The sequence below is a fragment of the Coregonus lavaretus genome (genome assembly GCF_964263955.1).
Source record: "Coregonus lavaretus genome assembly, chromosome: 6".
NCBI lineage: Eukaryota > Metazoa > Chordata > Actinopteri > Salmoniformes > Salmonidae > Coregonus > Coregonus lavaretus.
This window is the reverse complement of record NC_139993.1, coordinates 6884144-6898781: the sequence shown is the minus strand read 5'-3', so window position 1 is coordinate 6898781 and position 14638 is coordinate 6884144. Positions and strand designations below refer to the sequence as shown.

General features: G+C 42.5%; 1 protein-coding gene across 2 annotated transcripts in view; it reads left to right on the top strand.

Annotated features, from left to right (window-relative positions):
- The first annotated feature begins 1005 nt into the window (after window positions 1–1005).
- The window catches only part of LOC311131331 (testis-expressed protein 2-like), a 53260-nt gene continuing 39627 nt past the window's right edge, over window positions 1006–14638 (top strand). The window contains exons 1-2 of one of the 2 annotated variants that reach the window (XM_084164256.1): window positions 1006–1180; window positions 3541–3585. The gene's annotated coding sequence lies outside the window, so the exon portion shown is untranslated. The remainder of the gene's footprint in view (window positions 1181–3540; window positions 3586–14638) is intronic. The other variant, XM_084164257.1, reaches the window with a different exon arrangement.

Below are 14638 nucleotides of genomic sequence, written 5' to 3'. Positions count from 1 at the left end.
GGTGTGGTGCAGAGTTTTTTCTCAATGCTCTTTGTTTATTTTTGGTATAGCCTAGTATTCTGTAAGATTTGGATAGAGTCTGTGACGAATCTAAACATAGTCTAAATGTCATTTGTATAGCGTAAAAATGTGCATTAAATGTAATGTAGCTAAATTCCAGAGATTATTTTCTGTAGTGGATACAAAGATGTCCCAAATGTATTGGGAGAGTATCAACAGTTATAAGTCATTAACACTAGATGGCGATGCTTTCATTGCCATGCAAGCCTTTATGCAAATCAGTGAAGACCACTTCAAACTAATTGCACTTTTCTCAACCAAGGACAATCTCAAGCTGTGTGAAAGTCATACAATGGGCACAGCTTTCAGGAGGTGGTGAAAAAAATCTAACTGTGATTTAAATTACATAATGACCTTGATGGTATTCAATAACGCATCAATGTCAGGGCCATCAGCAGGTTTAAAATAATAATAAATCGAAGATAGAATCCCATTAAATTATATAAGAACAAGCAATTCCCACACAAGTTATGCTTATTTTTCCAATGGATTCAATGACACAAATAATAATCTACTCTTTGAAATCAAGAGAATCACTGATGCATCATTTGAAGTGAATTATGGCATTTAGTGTGCATGTTACTGTGTTTGATGGCTATAGATAGTCAAGAACAATTATTACTTATTTTTTGTAGAATTATGAGACAATCCACAGTGGAAAGACAAAGACCGAAGTTACAAAGTGTATCTGTGTGCTCTAACTGTGCTCCAGTTATAACCTATAAAGGCCTATGTCATTTTCATTGAACATTTTTCGTAACCTTTTTATTTGTGACATCTATTTCAAGTCCATTTTATAGGCCTAAAATAAAAATAAAAACAATCCCAAAACTTCTGTATAATCAATCCCCGAACGCGCGAGCGCTCGGTTGATGATCCTACTTATCGACTTTGATTACTCTAGCCTTGGGAGACGTTCATGTTTTTTTTTCACTCAGGAACTCTGTGCTTCCAGCGTTCAGCTGTCAACAGGCTGGGCAAGAAATGAGGCTCAGACAACGACGCAGTACTTGGAAGTGATAACAATACAACGTTTTGTTACTGTCCTGTAAACTGTCCATCTTCATTCAGTGGATTTTGGTAATCCTGTTTGCGCGAGAGATTATGAACTCGGGACACGGTAAGGTCGCGCTTGTTTAGGCAAAACACCTCTTTATCGGAGTTTCAGGTTTGACACCTTTGCTTTGTTGTCGAGAAATGTCACGTAGCCAGCGGTTTACAAAGATTGTTTTTCACAAACAACTTCGTTGTTATTTTGTTAAACAAACAATTTCAATTAGGGGTTTCACAAGAGTGAATGTTGAAATGTAAAAGCGAGAGTTGTTTTGAGACAGCTAGCTAGCTACTAGTAACTAGCTAAATTAGCTAGTCATTAGATGTAGTTGCATCCCAAACTAAACTAGGGAGTTTGCTAGGGCTTTGTTTCACCTATAGCTAAACGCTAGCGAGCTAACGTTACTGTTAGCTGTCAAAGCTAGCAGTGTATGCATAGGTTATTATGCAACATAAGCTTACTAATCGGTAAAACATTGCCCGTGTTTCCTTATAGTTCAAAACATAACAGAATCAGAACATTACTTTCATATGTTTTAACCTGTTCTTTGAAGCAACCAAGAAGCCAGGTGGGTAACGTTAGTCATTGCATACGTACAGTAGCTAGTTATACTGTTGTGGCCAACAGTTATCTCAAATGAAGACTGTTGGCAAATTGGAATACACATCGTTGGAAACATTTCTCACCTGAGCAAATGTTTAAGTGATGACAACATGATGCAAACCACATAGTTACACAACTTTTGACTAAAGGATGTGTGTGTGGCAAGTCCAGCGTGACATTTTAAGTTAGTGTGTGTGTTGTGCGATTGCGCACGTTTAATGTACGTACACTACCAGTCAAAAGTTTGGTCACCTACTCATTCAAGGGTTTTTCTTTATTTTTACTATTTTTTACATTGTAGAATAATAGTGAAGACATCAAAACTATAAAATAACACTATGTAGTAACCATAAAAGTGTTAGTGTTAAACAAATCATATGTCTTATTATTATATGTGAGATTCTTCAAATACCCACCCTTTGCACACTCTTGGCATTCTCTCAACCAGCTTCATGAGGTAGTCACCTGGATCCATTTCAATTAATATGTGTGCCTTGTTAAAAGTTAATTTGTGGAATTTCTTTCCTTCTTAATGCATTTGAGCCAATCAGTTGTGTTGTGACAAGGTAGGGGGGTATACAGAATATAGCCCTATTTGGTAAAAGACCAGGTCCGTATTATGTCAAGAACCGCTCAAATAAGCAAAGAGAAATTACAGTCCATCATTACTTTAAGACATGAAGGTCAGTCAATACGGAACATTTCAAGAACTTTGAAAGTCTCTTCAAGTGCAGTCGCAAAAACCATCAAGCTCTATGATGAAACTGGCTCTCATGAGGACCGCCACAGGAATGGAAGACCCAGAGTTACCTCTGCTGCAGAGGATACTTTCATTAGAGTTACCAGCCTCAGAAATTGCAGCCCAAATAAATGCTTCACAGAGATCAAGTCATAGACACATCTCAACATCAACTGTTCATAGGGGACTGTGTGAATCAGGCCTTCATGGTCGAATTGCTGCAAAGAAACCACTACTAAACGACACCAATAAGAAGAAGAGACTTGCTTGGGCCAAGAAACACGAGCAATGGACATTAGACCGGTGGAAATTTGTCTGGAGTCCAAATTTGAGATTTTTGGTTCCAACCGCTGTGTCTTTGTGAGACGCGGTGTGGGTGAACGGATGATCTCCGCATGTGTAGTTCCCACCGTAAAGCATGGAGGAGGAGGTGTTATGGTGTGGGGGTGCTTTGCTGGTGACCACTGTCTGTGATTTATTTAGAATTCAAGGCACACTTAACCAGCATGGCTACCACAGCATCTGCAGCAATATGCCATCCCATCTGGTTTGGGCTTAGTGGGACTATCATTTGCTTTTCAACAGGACAATGACCCAACACGCCTCCAGGCTGTGTAAGGGCTATTTTACCAAGAAGGAGAGTGTTGGAGTGCTGCATCAGATGACCTGGCCTCCACAATCCCCGACCTCAACCCAATTGAGATGATTTGGGATGAGTCGGATGGCAGAGTGAAGGAAAAGCAGCCAACAAGTGCTCAGCATATGTGGGAACTCCTTCAAGACTGTTGGAAAAGCATTCCAGGTGAAGCTGGTTGAGAGAATACCTAGAGTGTGGAAAGCTGTCAAGGCAAAGGGTGGCTATTTGAAGAATCTCAAATATAAAATATATTTTGATTTGTTTAACACTTTTTTGGTTACTACATGATTCCATATGTGTTATTTCATAGTTTTGATGTCTTCACTATTGTTCTACAATGTAGAAAATAGTACAAATAAAGAAAAACCCCTGAAATGAGTAGGTGTGTCCAAACTTTTGACTGGTACTGTATATCTATATGATCATTGTTGATTTTGTTCTCTTTAGCAGATGCTGAGACGATGCTGGATTGAATGGCACTGAGGATACGAGGTAAGCATTTTGCCAGTAAATTTGAACTGATTATTGATCCATTCTCTGTGACACAACTGACCTTTTGAGAGAGAGAGAGGAAAATAAAAGCTAAGGAGAAAGAGAGACAGTGCACACTGATTTCTGTAATACACAGCCATTATTCAATTGGAAAAGATTGAGATTCCAGCAGCAGTCAAGGACAGGTTCTAGGCGAACCATAATAAGACACACAGGGCTTGTGGTAATGGCTGGAGCAGAAGGAGTGGAATGGTATCAAATATGTGTTTGACGCCATTCCATTCTCTCCTTTCCAGCCATTATTATGAGCCGTCCTCCCCTCAGCAGCCTCCACAGATCAGTATGTGTCTTTTCAGCCCAAACAAATACAAGGACATAAACGTCATCACTGACATTCACTGCTGCTGAGAGGAGGGCAACCTACACTCTGCTGTTAGTCTTTTTGAGCAGACCTGTGGTATTTGTCAGGTACCTTGACATGGATTTGACTAATTGTCCAAGTGAAAAGTAAATGGCTGTCTGTGGCTGCCATTCAGCACTGTGATAATGTTTCTGGAGCAGTCGTAGCCTTGGAGCCAGACACCCACCCGGTCTCTGGAGCCTATGCCTTGAAGGTGATTTACAAGTCAAAGAAACAAGTCCTGTCAAATTATTGTTCAACCATTTTCCTTAAACAAATGTATCCCAAGAAAGACTCAACATGTTTGGTTTAGCAGCCTGTTGCAGTTGTTGTAGGCCTAGGCTAGGCCTCCCTATTTTGCATATACAAGGTGGATTTTTTCCATGGAGTTTCCCATAGGCCTATGTGTAAGGGCTTATCTGTTTGTGCTATTGAGCATATGTTTGTGCTATTGATCATTATGCGATGTCCTGATATTTTGTGCTACCTCTCAAAATCGTATTTCACCATGGTAACGGTTCAGGTACAGTTTCATTGGTTAATGATCCACGGTTGGTTGCACCCTTTTTACACTGCCCTCTAGCATGAGTCATTTCAAGGGGCCTCCTCATGTGTACTCAATACAATATTGTATGTGCTAGGCAAGCTACCGTTAGGCAAATTCTGAAATCAAATTCTACTAATTCCGGCTGTACATCCTTTACTTCACTCTCGCGACACATCACCTAGCCTAACACTAAGGTTATTAATAGAATAGTTGTTCTCAGCTGTGTGTTTAAAAAAAAAACATAATCCACACAAGAGACACGGCCTTGAGTAGTGTGAAATCTTCTGGATTTATGTGTCAGGTTAAACGTAGAAACGTGTGAATGCGAGAAAGAGAGTGAGAGAAAGAAAGGAGAGTGCCTAAGCATCTGTTTAAGGCTCACTAAGCTTAGCCTAATGTGTGTAGCAGGTGCATCAGAAAGAGCAGCCACACCTGTCTATCTACAGCAAAACCGGAGGCATAGTGAAATGGATGTCTGATATACAGGAGAGAGGAAAATCAAAGCAAGCCTTCTATTCCTGTCAGGCAAAAGCTGCCATGAAACAAATCTGTTTGAGTTCCCTCTGGTAGTCGTGGCGACTGTTCACTTTGACCACATTGACACGTGGTCGTCTGGTCGAAGTCTTTGGTCTCACGTTAATTTTAGGCCAGATAGTGACCCCCTACATAAGTTAGCAGTAACATATTTGAGGACAGGCTGAAATGTTATGTCTTCTTTCAAGCCGAACACTCCATGCTTGTTGTGACTGATGAAGGATCTCCATCTATCCTGTTTTGCAATGTCATAGAACAGGTGTGTGTAGGCTGTTCTCTCCACAGTGCAGAGGCCTCCCTGCAGAATGCTGGTAAAACCACACTGCAGTGTGTTATTGTGTGTGAGAGTGTCATGAGACTGGGAAAATGTGCTGCTTATCACAGCTTTATGCTGGGCCTACGGATTACACCCTGTTGACTCGGCACCTGTTCATGGCTCTGCCCCTGACTCACTACTTGGCCACCTAAATATTTCCAAGTTGTTGGTCTATTTTTATACTCCCGCTCCTTTCTCATCCTTCATCAGTCACCAAATTAGCTTTCATACCATTTTGTAATGGCTCTTTATAGAGCAAAGCACTGAGTTGTTGACTCAACTGTACTGTTGTGTCCTGTTGCATCGTGGTCCACGTCACAGGTTAGCCGTTCAGAGGCCGTAAAAGGTGTGGCAGAAAGCTGAGCAATTGAGGAGGAAGTTTCCCTTTTACACTAAGGCACAGAGGAGAAACTCCCCTCATTGCCCTGCCACAGTTTATCAAGTCCAACAGGCTCTTCCTATCAACCCGAGCATGTCTATACAAATCCAGGTCAAAGCTGGTGAAGTTTAACTCCATGGAATGGCATTGTTGTTGGTTTTGATCTAAACAGGTTTGACTGGGATTAAGGCAGGAGGACACAATGGTTCAATAAACAGGCATTTCTTTTGGCCTTGTTTCCCATTGCCCTAGTAGCCTCATAAAATGCACTCTCTTATCAGATCAGACAGACAACAGTTGTAGCATTAGGCGCTTAGGCTAACTGAACCTTCATCTGCAGTGCAACCCAAAACAAAAAAGAGTTACGTAAATCAATCCCCCTTCTCAGGTTGTCTCTTATGGGGAAAAATACTTAGCGATATTTCACAATGACTCATCGTTGTGATTTGTGCATATGTAATGTGTTCTATGGAATGTGTTCCATGGAATGTGTTCTATGCAGAGACTGGTGTGAGAAATGGAGGCAGAAGTGCCAGTGCTTGAGTTATCTGTTTTGAATTATGCTTGATGCTAGTCGTCGGCCGTTTCTATCACCATTATTCTCCTCTTGGCAAGACCGACATTCTTCCCGGGAGACAGTGGGCTTACCCAGATGAAAATGACAGACACGGTCTGGCACATTTACAGAAATGTTGATCATTGTCTCTGTCAAACTCAGGCAGCTTCTGGTGAACAACAGGGATTTATAGTCCTATTCAGGTATCGAGAGGCGATGAATAGTTGCTCAATTAGGCCCACTGTTCTCACACGGGGCACCAAGGGTCGAGCTTCTGGAGGAGCCCCTGTACTGAGATCAGTGTGTACCGATGGATGGACAGGGCCTTTAATCAAACAGCAGGATGGTGGATGTGGTGGGTCTATAATGTCTCACTGGGGTGTCACTGCGGATGACTCTGCCAGGATGACTCTGTCTGGACAGTAGGGCTGACCCCATTTAGTCGACTGGTCGATAGGCTGTTGGTCGACCGAGATTTCTTTAGTCGAGCAGTAGCTAAAAATAATGAATGGTGTAAATGACACCTCTGATTCGTGCCTGTCTGAGTGGACTAATCCATTGTGGAGGCCGTGGGGATGGCGGAGTCCATCACTCTAAGACATGCGCTACTGAAATTGTATATGGTTATATTACAGATGAACAATGGTGCAACACAAAAAATATATATATATATTTTTTATAACAAATGCGCTTTCTCCTGCGTTGGATAGCGGTCGCTGTCCGCGATTCTGAAACATCAGTGCGCTGTTGAATTGGCGCCTTTTCCTAGACCATGTTTTTATGTGTATAATAGCAAAGTTACCCAGCATATTGGTGTTGAGAACAATGCGGCGGCGGCAGCAGTGGAGTTAGGAGACGAGAAAACAGCCCTTGCCTTAATTATCTAAGAAAAGTGAGGAGAGAGGATACCCCAACTTAATTAGGTCTATAATCAACAGCCTAACTGTTAAATGTGCCTGGCTTTATAAATCATCCAGATACACTATACAGTGCATTCGGAAAGTATTCAGACCCCTTGACTAGTTCCACATTTTGTTATGTTACAGCCTTATTCTAAAATTGATTACATTGTTTGTTTTTTCATCAAACTACACACAATAGCCCATAATGACGAAGCAAAAACAGGTTTTTAGAAATGTTTGCACATTTATTACAAATAAAAAATAGAATTTACATAAGTATTCCGACCCTTTACTCAGTATTTTGTTGAAGCACCTTTGGCAGCGATTACAGCCTTGAGTCTTCTTGGGTATTACGCTACAAGATTAGCACACCTGTATTTGGTGAGTTCCTCCATTCTTCTCTACAGATCCTCTCAAGCTCTGTCAGGCACAGCTATTTTCAGGTCTCTCCAGAGATGTTCGATCGGGTTCAAGTCCGGCCTCTGGCTGGTCCACTCAAGGACATTCAGAAACTTGTCCCGAAGCCACTCCTGCTTTGTCTTGTCTGTGTGCTTAGGGTCGTTGTCCTGTTGGAAGGTGAAATTTTGCCCCAGTCTGAGGTCCTGAGCGGTCTTGAGCAGGTTTTCATCAAGGATATCTCTGTACTTTGCTCCGTTCATCTTTCCCTTGATCCTGACTAGTCCCAGTCCCTGCCGCTGAAAAACATCCGCACAGCATGATGCTGCCACCACCATGCTTCACAGTAGGGATGGTGCCAGGTTTGATCCAGACGTGATGCTTGGCATTTAGGCCAAATAATTCAATCTTGGTTTCATCAGACCAGAGAATCTTGTTTCTCATGGTCTGAGAATCCTTTAGGTGCCTTTTGGCAATCTCCAAGCAGGCTGTCACGTCCCTGACCAAGGCCCTTCTCCCCCGATTGCTCAGTTTGCACGGGCGGCCAGCTCTAGGATGAGTCTTCGTGGTTCCAAACTTCTTCCATTTAAGAATGATGGAGGCCACTGTGTTCTTGGGGACCTTCAATGCTGCAAATATTTTTGGTACCCTTCCACAGATCTGTGCCTCAACACAATCCTGTCTCGGTGCTCTACGGACAATTCCTTTGACCTCATTGCTTGGTTTTTGCTCTGACATGCACTGTCAACTGTGGGACCTTATATAGACCGGTGTGTGCCTTTCCAAATCATGTCTAGTCAATTCAATTTAACACAGGTGGACTCCAATCAAGTAGCAAAGGGTCTGAATACTTATGTAAATTCGGTATTTCTGTTTTCGCTTTGTCATTATGGGGTATTGTGTGTAGATTGAGAAAAAACGATATTTAATCAATTTTAAAATAAGGCTGTAACTTAACAAAATGTGGAAAACATGGAGGGGTCTGAATACTTTTAGAATGCACTGTATATACAAAGGTATGTAGACTCCACTTCGAATTAGTGGATTCAGCTATTTCAGCCACACCCGTTGCTGACAGGTGTGTAAAATCAAGCACACCGCCATGCAATCTCCATAGACAAACATTGGCAGTAGAATGGTCTTACCGAAGAGCAACGTGGCACCGTCATAGCATGCCACCTTTCCAACATGTCAGTAAGTCAAATTTCTGCCCTGCTAGAGCTGCCACGGTCAACCTTAAGTGCTGTTATTGTGAAGTGGAAACGTCTAGGAGCAACAACGGCTCAGCCGCGAAGTGGTAGGCCACACAAGCTCACAGAACAGGACTGCCGAGTGCTGGAGCGTGTAGCGCATAAAAATTGTTTGTCCTCGGTTGCAACACTCACTAACGAGTTCCAAACTGCCTCTGGAAGCAACGTCAACACAATAAATGTTTGTCGGGAGCTTCATGAAATGGATTTCCATCTCCGAGCAGCCGCACACAAGCCTAAGATCACCATACGCAATGCCAAGCGTCGGCTGGAGTGGTGTAAAGCTCGTCGCCATTGGACTGGAGCAGTGGAAACCCGTTTTCTGGAGTGATGAATCACGCTTACCCATCTGGCAGGACGAATCATCTGGGTTTGGCGGATGCCTGGAGAACGCTATCAGCCCAAATGCATAGTGCCAACTGTAAAGTTTGGAGGAGGAATGATGGTCTGGGGCTGTTTTTCATGGTTCGGGCTAGACCCCTTAGTTCCAGTGAAGGGAAATCTTAACACTACCGCATACAATTACATTATAGACGATTCTGTACTTCCAACTTTGTGGCAACAGTTTGGGGAAGGCCCTTTCCTGTTTCAGCATGACAATGCCCCTGTGCAGAAAGTGAGGTCCATACAGAAATGCTTTGTTGAGATCGGTGTGGAAGAACTTGACTGCCCTGCACAGAGCCCTGACCTCAACCCCATCGAACACTTTTGGGATGAATTGGAACGCCGAATGCGAGCCAGGCCTAATCATTCAACATCAGTGCCCGACCTTACTAATGCAGAAATGTCCCCGCAGAAATGTTCCAACATCTAGTGGAAAGCCTTCCCAGAAGAGTGGAGGCTGTTATAGCAGTAAAGATTGGACCAACTCCATATTAATGCCCATGATTTTGGAATGAGATGTTCGATGAGTTGGTGTCCACGTACTTTTGGTCATGTAGTGTATATCTACAGTGAGGGGAAAAAAGTATTTGATCCCCTGCTGATTTTGTACGTTTGCCCACTGACAAAGACATGATCAGTCTATAATTTTAATGGTAGGTTTATTTGAACAGTGAGAGACAGAATAACAACAAAAAAATCCAGAAAAACGCATGTCAGAAATGTTATAAATTGATTTGCATTTTAATTAGGGAAATAAGTATTTGACCCCTCTGCAAAACATGACTTAGTACTTGGTGGCAAAACCCTTGTTGGCAATCACAGAGGTCAGACGTTTCTTGTAGTTGGCCACCAGATTTGCACACATCTCAGGAGGGATTTTGTCCCACTCTTTGCAGATCTTCTCCAAGTCATTAAGGTTTCGAGGCTGACATTTGGCAACTCGAACCTTCAGCTCCCTCCACAGATTTTCTATGGGATTAAGGTCTGGAAACTGGCTAGGCCACTCCAGGACCTTAATGTGCTTCTTCTTGAGCCACTCCTTTGTTGCCTTGGCCATGTGTTTTGGGTCATTGTCATGCTGGAATACCCATCCACGACCCATTTTCAATGCCCTGGCTGAGGGAAGGAGGTTCTCACCCAAGATTTGACGGTACATGGCCCCGTCCCTTTGAGGCGAGTTGTGTTGATGCCAAAGAGCTCCATTTTGGTCTCATCTGACCACAACACTTTCACCCAGTTCTCCTCTGAATCATTCAGATGTTCATTGGCAAACTTCAGACGGGCATGTATATGTGCTTTCTTGAGCAGGGGGACCTTGTGGGCGCTGCAGGATTTCAGTCCTTCACGGCGTAGTGTGTTACCAATTGTTTTCTTGGTGACTATGGTCCCAGCTGCCTTGAGATCATTGACAAGATCCTCCTATGCAATTCTGGGCTGATTCCTCACCGTTCTCATGATCATTACAATTCCAAGTGGTGAGATCTTGCATGGAGCCCCAGGCCGAGGGAGATTGACAGTTCTTTTGTGTTTCTTCCATTTGCGAATAATCGCACCAACTGTTGTCACCTTCTCACCAAGCTGCTTGGCGATGGTCTTGTAGCCCATTCCAGCCTTGTGTAGGTCTACAATCTTGTCCCCGACATCCTTGGAGAGCTCTTTGGTCTTGGCCATGGTGGAGAGTTTGGAATCTGATTGATCGCTTCTGTGGACAGGTGTCTTTTATACAGGTAACAAACTGAGATTAGGAGCACTCCCTTTAAGAGTGTGCTCCTAATCTCAGTTTGTTACCTGTATAAAAGACACCTGGGTGCCAGAAATCTTTCTGATTGAGAAGGGGTCAAATACTTATTTCCCTCATTAAAATGCAAATCAATGTATAACATTTTTGACATGCGTTTTTCTGGATTTCTTTGTTGTTATTCTGTCTCTCACTGTTCAAATAAACCTACCATTAAAATTATAGACTGATCATTTCTTTGTCAGTGGGCAAACGTACAAAATCAGGAGGGGATCAAATACTTTTTTCCCTCACTGTAGCTACAGAAATAAGACAGATTCTGCTTGTGTTGCCTGTTTGAGTGTTTGTTTAATAGCCTACTGATTCTGTAAGCACCAAGCCTCGCGCAACCACATATCAGATAAACAATTTTGCTATGCTTTAATAAAGGCTTTACACCTTTTTCCCGTCAGAACAGCCTCTCTGGTATTACTTATAATTTATTGAGTGTTGTTTACACCCTTCCAGATTGTCCGAAAAATATTTATATTTTATTGTTATTGTTATTATGATCATCAATGTCATTATCATTAGTAGGCTTAGAATAGCAGCCTTGTATAACCACCATCGAGCTGTGGGCCTAAGAGCTCATCCTGTTAGGTCTTAATACCGTAACTTACATAGGCTATATAGGCTACTGTATCAATCATTCATTAGTTCGTGTCATCACACAGCATACGCGTCATTCATGATTTGAAAAACAATCATGCATTTTAGTTTTACAATAAAATAGCAGAGCGACCCTTGAATAATTAGCGTAAACAACAAATAAACCGTTCCATGTCGGCAATTGCATTCACGAATGCATGCAACTTTTTAGTCTTTGCTGTAATAAAGACTTGTTACAACAGTCTCTGGTACGCTTATAATTGATTTAGTGTTGTTTACATTGTTCCAAACGGTCAGATCAAATCAATTGCGGTCAGACTCCCTCTAGTCATCTGTGTCTTCATTATTTAATGAAACAGTGCGCTTAAAACACATAGGATGTCTATATATGGAAAAATACACGTTTAAAAATGTCGACCAGTCGATTGGTCTACTGGACAGCAACTGAAGACACCTGGCTGAGACTTCTGAGCACAGCGGATCACACTGTCCATTCTGTTAACAGACCCATGCCGCCTCCAACACCAATGAAGATCGCGTATGGCCTAATTATTTCAATATGGCAGCTATTCATTTAGTCTTCATAGCTCAGTGATTCCTTGTCCTCCTGAGAGCGCTCTTGTCTTTTCCCCAGGTATCTGAAGACAGTTGTTTGTGCAGACATGGTCAATGCCCTCGGATATCCCTCAGAAGTAATGACCATTACAGAAACATGTAAACCTGTCAACTATGAGCGATAACAGAGGTGGGTCAGGCATCGTCTCCGTACCCAGTAACAGGCCCATCCATCATCCCTTACCTCCAGGATACAATCACTTGTTTACCATGAGAAACAGAGCTGATACAAGGAGGGTGGGAGGGAAATAAATGATACTTCCGAATACAAGCCAATGTCTATCGCTTTTAAAAATGGAGATGGCGAGGCAAGCTGTGATTAGTTGCGTCAGGGCTTGAGTTCTGGTTCCGAGCCGGAAGCAGACAGAAATAGAGATGTCTCATCCCTGAAAGCCAAAGCACAGACAGACAGACTGTCATTTTGGACCCGAGCTGTGCCATTCCAGCCTTTCCAGATCCTCCAGTACATGAGGCCGCTACCTAAGTGATTAGTCATGGATATTTCTAGGCAGCTCAGCCCGTTTCAGACCACATTAGTCACTTTCTCTATCGATCAAAGTACCAGAGTTAATCATTAACAGTCAGTTTAGCAATGTCTAGCCCCATTTGGTTTCTGCTACATACAGCGTTATTAGCAGTGCCGTACCACAGGCTATTGATTGTTCTTCCATGTTGGCTTGTTCCTCATTTTCTACAGTCTGTCTAGCTAGGTAACAGTTCTTCTTCAGCACTGTTGTGTGCTGTTGCGTACGGTTGCCTTGGAAGTTGGCTGTTGTGGAACTGTGTCGAAGTGGCAGGAAAACCCAATTACTCCAGACAGATAAGGCAGCCAGGCAGAGATCTGGCATGTGTTGTCTGCCAAGGAGAAAAAAAACGTCAGCAGAACCCAGTTAGGCTTCCACTCTCTTAGGTGTGTGTCCGTGTTTGCACACTTTCACTTGTATGCGACTGTGCATGTATGCGCTTGTGTGTCTGGATGATTGTGTTCGTTAGCCAAGGGGGAGCTAAGTTGGAGGGAATAGAGCCAGTGTTGGTGGACACTGCAGCAGTAGACGGCTGGACAGAAACGCCAAGAAGATCATCAAGGACCTCAGCCACCCGAGCCAAGGCCTGTTCACTCCGCTACCATCTAGAAGGCGGAGACAGTACAGGTGCATCAAAGCTGGGACTGAAAAACAGCTTGTATCTCCAGGCCAACAGACTGTTAAACAGTTAACACTAGCTGGCCTCCGCCCTGTACCCTGCCCTGAACCTTAGACTCTGTCACTAGCCGGCTAACACCCGGTACTTTATCCTGCACCTTAGAGACAGCTGCCCTATGTACGTAGTCATTGAACACTGGTCACTTTAATAATGTTTACATACCGTTTTACCCACTTCATATGTACATACTGTATTCTAGTCATGGCTCATCCTATATAACTACTGCTGTACACACCTTTTCTATTCACATACTGTCCATACTAAGGGGCTCTATGCTAACTTTAGTTTTTATAGTTGAAAAATGTCGGAGCACACAAATTTAGGAGCACAATACAAATATTTTGCGGTAACAAGCTGTTTTCTTTGTAGTATGGGTGCAAGCATGACGGTCATGAATCTGCGCTCTGTGTATTCTCCATGGTACTCAGGGGCTGGGGTACACTGGTGCTCCTAAATATTAATTCCAGGTCGCACAGCTAAATATTTAGATGCAAATGCGAGTAAAATGGTCGCACTGTAGAGCCCTGATACTGTCTAAACACACCATTCACATATATATATTTACATTCCGGACTCTGGTCCAGAAGTTAATTTCCTGCAATTCTATCAATTTTGCAATGGGCTTTTGTACTGTGTATTTAAATACTGTATTCTCCACATGGCTCATTCTAATATTTCTACTACTGTACATTGCATTTTAGTTACACTGTTTATACTCACCGCATATTTATTTATATACTTGATTCTTGACATAGCTCACTCTAATATATCTACTGCTGTACATATCATTCTTAGTATATCTTGTGTAAATTCATCTGGTGTATATACATATGTATGTATAGATTGCATTTGAATTACGGTTACAGTAATTCAAATGTTTTTAATTTTTATTATTTTTATTATTAAGCTTAGACAGGCAGACTGCTGCGGGAGCCACTCATTCAACTCAGCTAAACATAACGAGGCTTCTTAACACAGCTAGAAAGCGAGAAAACTCCTAGGTTTGCTTGAAGTTGACATATGATAAGCTTGAGTAGGCTTTCTTACGTAGCACCTGGTGTAACATCTGGTGTCTGCATCCACAGCCAATTAGACACAGATCTGAGTTCTGCACCTCATTTACATTCAGAATGAAGTTGCTTTGGAATGTGTTTCAGTTAGCATCTGAATAACAGACGCATCAAA